Genomic DNA, 6,965 nt, shown 5'->3' with positions numbered 1-6,965 from the left:
GAAGGGCAAATTCCAGCCAGGCAAAAGCACTTTAGGGGGCAGAACAGAAACCATTGGGGCAAGACCTAGGTAGAGTCCCCAGGCATGGCAATTTTTCTGATGGCACAATAAACCTGCCTATTTTTTAAAACATACCACATGACGCACTGTTTCCTTACTGTTTCCTTGTTTATTCTTAACCTAAATAACATAAGAGCCTGCTGGATCAGGTCTGTGGCCTATCGAGTCCAGCAAGCTGTTCTCACAGTGGCTAACAGTGGCCTGTGTCAAAATGTCAAAAGATCTAGCATTTTTATTTCATTGCTTCCTCAAACTTAGTTTAAATGTATCACAGTTTGTTTATTGCTAAGGGTTTCGATGTCCAAGAACACTTCATTAATTCCCGGCAAACCCCACATAATTTTGAGTTCAGTGCAAAAGTTTCTTGTTCTGCTAGAAAGCTAGTTCCAAAGATGGCCAGTGGGTGTCAGATTAGTGCCACAGAATGGTGGGAAGTTTCTGGTCAGAAGTGATTGCAAGGTACTGTGGTGTACTTTGGAAAGACTTGCTTTTTAACATTTGAATTAGAGCTTTGTCTTAGATTTCCACTTCTGGGTTACCTTCTGCGTAGTGCAAAGCCCATGGGAGAAACTGATAGGCTCTCTGTGCTGGAAGCCAGTGGTTAAGTGGTTAAGCCCTATCACTTGGAAGTTCTGACTTGTTAACATTAGCCTGGAAAAATTCCACCACCATCCAAAGGCTTGATGTGTAGACCTTGTACCTCTACTAGTACCATACGATGTTCATTCATTGAGGCATCAGTCCAAAACTGGCATCAGAAGAGGAGCAGACCAGGGCATCTGAGCACCCAAGATTATGAAACTCCTTGCCTAGGGAGGGAGGGCTGTTTGGCACCTTAATTCTTTGCCTTCTCTCATGTACTCAGTACACTTCCTGGCAGGCATTTCTCCTGTTGCAGTGATAATTTTTAGAGAACTAACATCTCTTGCTAAACTGCGTTTATCTGTTACTGCTTCCCCCTAATTTTTACAAATGCAAATTGTAATCCTTGTTAGCCACGTATAGAAGAGCAGGTTAGTAAATTTAAGGAAATAAAAAATCTCTTACCACGTCTATGTGGCTAATGGGCAGTTTAGCCTGAAACGTGGATCAGTGAGCTCTCTTCCCTCCAGTTATTTTGGGATTAAGGCTGTCTTGTCTCTTCGCTGGGAGCACTGGTGAATGCAATGCACAAAACTGAGCACAGGGATGGGAACCTGTGGCCCTCCAGAAGTTGATGGGCTTCAACTTCCATCAGGAACTTATTGCAGGGGAGAGCACCAAAAAGCCTCTTTAGCATACAGAAATTACCATTAGGTCAACTTGGAGGTGACTGAGGCTATAGCTGACAAACCAGTTTTCTTGTGGCAGCATTTAATTGTGGCAGCCCTGATATTTGTTGCAACAATTTCACCCATTAGGCAATTTTTTTATCTTTTGCAGGGATGTCTGCAGTTTTTGTTACGTGTTCTATTCAGTTAACTAACGCATTGTGGTAGCTGTGGGTGGAAGAACCTTAATTTTATCTAGTCTTTTCACAGGTAATTTAATTTCTTACGTGGTTTAGATCCCACCTACTCTTAACGGTTCCAAAACTTTGCTGTTTCCACACCCAACAAAGCCACCAAACAAACAAAAACGTAGAGAGTAGCCTGGGTAACAAGCTTTGGCTTCTATTCCCAGCATCTGAATAGGCATGGTACTTCATGCAACTGCCTAATTCCCCAGCGATGCTCTTCACGCCAGTAATACAAACAAGACTCCTGGGGGTGCGCATAGCTGGACCTCATGGGAGGTGCTGGTGCAGTGGAATCTGTGGTCAGATATGGAAACTTTTCACAGGTCTTCTAAACTTATGAGCTGAGGTCACACAGAACTGCTTTTGCTTAAACAGCAAGCAGTGTGAACAGTCATATTCTTAAACAGAGCAGTGTTGCCTTTTCCTAGGGAAAACCGTTCGCTTGAGCTGAAGGTTTATAATTCTCTGCGAATTATCCCAAATATTTGCAATTCACATCGAGATGTGTATGGTGCCCTTGCACAACTGAACTCTTTTTAAGAAAGGGGGAGGTGGCAAGTTAATATCTCAAACCTGCCCCACATCTGCCTGCCACTTGCCCATCCATCCACTGTAACGTAAAGGATGGTGTAGAGTCTGGTAGCATTGGGGTAGATAGCAAACGAGTAAGAATCAGGAAGATGAACAATCCACCCTCAGAGTACAGAAAGGCCAGGCTAGATCTGCTCTGATGTCTAAATCACTACCAGAAAGTACACATTTTAAAAGTTTGTATGAAACATTAGATCTAGAAACTTTAAAAATAATAATTAAATGTTTCATTTACCGGAACTTTGGTTCAATGGTATTCTGTTCTAGAAACAATATTTTCTTCTCAGTATTAGCTTCATGCTATGCAAATATAAAACCTAATATGGAATTTGACACCCTGAGAATCTCAACTTTCCTTTCTTTCCTGACAAAGTGCTTGGAAATGTCAGTGTGCATTCTTCCATTCCTTTTGGTCATGTTTGTCTTACCATAATTTCCAGGTGTTTGTTTTTTTAAAGAAATCAGAGTCACAAAAGTGTAATTTTTTTTTAAAAAAGGTTTAAAAATATGAAAATATGTATTGCTTAATTTAGTCTGCCCAAAACCTCTCGGTAGAAGAAAAACACAATTGAGCACTGAACACATATGCTCTGGCTGAGCTCCAGATCACAGCTTTCTGGGACCAGGGGTCCATAGACAGTACTTTGCTTCTCTTCCACCTCTGTCCTTGCTATGATGCCTCTACTCTCCCCCTCTCTCTTACTATAAGCCATTAGTTGCAGTTACCATACAAGAGATGCAAGGGGGGCAGTAAGATTGGCTGATGGGGCCCTCTTAGTAATTGAAATTTTTGCATCTGTTTTTCAGAAAGTGCTATATCCCAAATTGCATTATACCAATGCTTCCGATTGTGCATTTTTAAATTGATAATACACTGTATTTTATTTTGTTTTAATCCACCATGGAAACCTGGTAAGAAATTAATAATAATAATAACAAAAACAATAACAACAACAACAACAACAAGAATAATATTAAAGTATGGTGTGAATTTATCCTGCAGATCACAAAGCCGCCCAATTCACATACTGGTAGCAAACAATCTATTCTGTACTTCATACAGAATGGCATTGATGCTTCCTACCCCTTCCTTTGCTCAGAAAAAGAAAAAAACCCCACCCCATTTTCATTTGTACATGGATGTGGAAAGGTTGCTCTGTTTTAATCTCTCTGCTTGTGACTTTAAAAACTCTCTTTATTATCTGGGTCTCATCCAGAGATTTCTCTCTCTAACCTGGCTTTCTGAAGTGCAGGCAATGAAACTGACAGCATCTATTGCTGGCTGGTATCACACTTCTGAGAGAGGAACCAGTCCATGCACATTGGATTTGCTCCTACCTAGTAAGCCCATTCTTTATATTCTGTCGCTGACCATTGGGGGGCAAAAAGAAATGATTTATAACCATGGCAACAGTTGCTGCGAGAGACTGGGATCAACAAGAATCTCTTTCATGCCCACATCAATGAGTTGAAGATGAAGAACCTCTCACATCCATTTGGACAAGACGACTAGTGCCACTTTTTAATTTTGATTGAGGTAAGTTCGCTTGAAATGTTAGACACACACACTCGGTAACTTGCTTAAGGGAACTTGTTGCTCTGAGCTATCTTTCTGAATTGGAGTTGAGTATTCCCAGGGGACTATCTCACCCTCTTACCTGCGAACAGACCCTCTTCTCTCTTCCTCATCCCACCACCACAAGTTGAATGGGCTTTTCTTCAACTGATTTAGAGTGCTTGCCAGAACCCATAGGAATCAATCGATGCTCTGGCTCTTAGCTTCAGAACTTTCTCTGCAACACAGGATGATTTTTAGGAAGAATGTTCCCTTAAGCTGTGCTTGTTTCATATCCAATAGTCATCCTGTGTATTCTGCCGCCTCTAGGGCACATGGAAAGCTTGGATTTGTTTAAATCTTTACATTTGAAAATACTTGCTGAGAACACTTCACGTACTTCTCTAAAAATCGTAGGAAATATCTGTATATCAGGGTTGAGTGATAGTAAGGGAGAAAACAGGAAAAACTTATTCATGCTACCCTCCCCCCACCTTGAGCCCCTTGAAAAAAAGCTTTAATAGTTAATGGTTAATAACCTACAGTGTAGCAATACAATTCATAGGCAAGACTATGGTATTACTTGAGAAGTTTTACTTTCGCTTGCAGTTCATGTGCTAAGGGGTGAGGAGGGACGACCATGCTATCAAGTGACAGCTGTAGCTATCTCTAGGACAATGCACACTTCCCAATAGTAATTAAATAGTACAGTGGGACCTCGGGTTACAGACGCTTCAGGTTACAGACGCTTCAGGTTAAAGACTCCGCTAACCCAGAAATAATATCTCAGGTTAAGAACTTTGCTTCAGGATGAGAACAGAAATCGTGTGGAGGTGGCGTGGCGGCAGTGGGAGGCCTCATTAGCTAAAGTGGTACCTCAGGTTAAGAACAATTTCAGGTTAAGAACAGACCTCCAGAACAAATTAAGTTCTTAACCCAAGGTACCACTGTATTGAGGGTCACGGGTGGCGCTGTGGGTTAAACCACAGAGCCTAGGACTTGCCGATCAGAAGGTCAGCGGTTCGAATCCCCATGATGGGGTGAGCTCCCGTTGCTCGGTCCCTGCTCCTGCCAACCTAGCAGTTTGAAAGCACATCAAAGTGCAAGTAGATAAATAGGTACCGCTCTGGCAGGAAGGTAAACGGCGTTTCCGTGTGCTGCTCTGGTTTGCCAGAAGCGGCTTAGTCATGCTGGCCACATGACCCGGAAGCTGTACGCTGGCTCGATCAGCCAGTAAAGTGAGATGAGCGCTGCAACCCCAGAGTTGGCCACAACTGGACCTAATGGTCAGGGGTCCCTTTACCTTTATCACTGTATTAGCATTTTGTTCATTCATTTATATGAATATTTATATACAGCTGACTCCCCGTTTACACGGGGGATACATTCCGTACCCCCACATGCATATGCAAAAGCGCGTAAAATGGGGCACTCACCAGTATCAGCTCAGCTGATGGGTGGGGAAAAACCTTCTCTGCCCTTCAGCTGTGCCAATCCATGGAGCCGTGCCATTCCTCCACTCATGAGAGCTGGAGGGACAGCGTGGGTCCATGGACTGGCACAGCTGATGGGTCCACAGAGTCATGTTGGAGGGACAACCCAGCTCTCACACAGCAGAGGGGAGGGGTAGATGCTGCTGCCATGCTACCCTGCACAGCAGCTGTTAGGTGGGGAGGCCTCCTGCTCACAAGGAGACCCTCCCCAGTGCGTGAAGGGGACGCCCTCTTTGGGCTCTGGGAAGGGTCTCCTTGCGAGCCAGGACTCCTCCCCAGGGTGCTCCCCATTTCCAGGATCCTGGCACCATGTGTGTGTTCGGTTGTGCACAAATACGGTGTGTGTAAAAGACCTTCACCTTACAGTCACTTGTTGTAGAAACTTAATAATACAGACATGAAATTTAAAATTACAATGTCAAAGAGCAACGCCATGAAACGGCAGAACAATAGCTAACAAAGGCAATCCTTTCTAACAGCACTGTTGTTCGTGATGGGGAACTTGTGACCCTCCAGATATTGCTGAATTAAAGTTCTCAGCATCTGTGACCACTAGCCATGCTGGCTGTGACTGATGCTGGTTGCCGTCTAACAACATTGGGAAGAGCCGCAAGTTCCTCCTCTGTTTCAGGTGCTGTGTTGTTAGACAGGGTATCCACGCTGCACCTTAAAATGAAGGTTTGGCTGCTGCTTCCCAGTGCTGTTGGTATTATACCACTTTAACAGCAGTGGCTTTCCCCCAAAGAATCCTGGGATCTGTAGACTGTTAAGAGGTGTTGAGAGTTGACAGGGGAACCTGTATTGCCCTCACAGAACTACAATTCCCAGAGCTCTATGGGAACAAGGATTGATCATGAACAGTAGCTCTATGAAGGGAATAGGTGGCAGTGGAAGACAGGAGTGCCTGGTGTGCTCTGGTCCATGGGGTCACAAAGTTGGACACGACTAAACGACTAAACAACAACAACAACAACAACACTCGGCACCCTTAACAAACAGTGCAGATGAGGCCTTAATGGATTTAAGTTCCCCTTCCGCAATGCCCACTCCACCATCTCTGTATGGTGGAACATTTATTGGGTTTTCATTTCCAGATAATTGGCTAGTTCCCAAATATACACCATCATTGTTCTCAAGCCATAGACATTTTCACAGTCACCTGACACTTATTTGAACAATCATGATGCACTTGATGAATTGAGCTATTTGTGTTGGTAAGAGCGGGAAAGCTTGGCAGAATGGACAGGAAATGAACCTGCTTTTCATCTCCTGAGCGGTTTTGCCATTTACATGTACAGCGCTCCCCACTGTGTTTCCTCTGTAAATGTCCCCTCATGGTTGCTCCCACCCGCACACCCTCTATAGAAACCTATGCTCCTTTGTTTCCATTTTCCATCTCCTCTCATCTTCTGTGAACAGGTTCGGTCTTTCCACCCATTGTGGAAACCCAGAGAATGAAAACCTGAATAGGGCTAACACGTCTGTCACTTTAAGCAATGTAAACTCTTCTCACACAGGAAATGAATTTACCATAAAGCCGAATGAAAATGGCAGCCCAAAATTCTGCCTCTTATTTAGGGGCAGAAAAAAGGAGGGGTTTTGTGTCTCATTTTGCCAAATATTATCCAGACGGAGGAGAATTTCTTCAGCAGTTTCTTGGCGATGGGGATTAACATGAACACTGGCAGCAGAAACAACACAGCTTGTTGCTTTTTCCCCCCTTTCCATTTTTCGTGGTGGGCTATTTTGTTTTGGTTTTATTGCTGCT

General features: G+C 43.7%; 1 protein-coding gene across 2 annotated transcripts in view; it reads left to right on the top strand.

The window, feature by feature from the left end:
• The first annotated feature begins 3,614 nt into the window (after positions 1-3,614).
• The window catches only part of TOGARAM2 (TOG array regulator of axonemal microtubules 2), a 75,985-nt gene continuing 72,634 nt past the window's right edge, over positions 3,615-6,965 (top strand). The window contains exon 1 of one of the 2 annotated variants that reach the window (XM_079969186.1): positions 3,615-3,686. The gene's annotated coding sequence lies outside the window, so the exon portion shown is untranslated. The remainder of the gene's footprint in view (positions 3,687-6,965) is intronic. The other variant, XM_079969184.1, reaches the window with a different exon arrangement.

Source organism: Podarcis cretensis (assembly GCF_951804945.1).
Source record: "Podarcis cretensis genome assembly, chromosome: 3".
In the NCBI taxonomy this organism is placed as follows: domain Eukaryota; kingdom Metazoa; phylum Chordata; class Lepidosauria; order Squamata; family Lacertidae; genus Podarcis; species Podarcis cretensis.
This window is presented reverse-complemented; position numbering and strand designations above follow the sequence as displayed.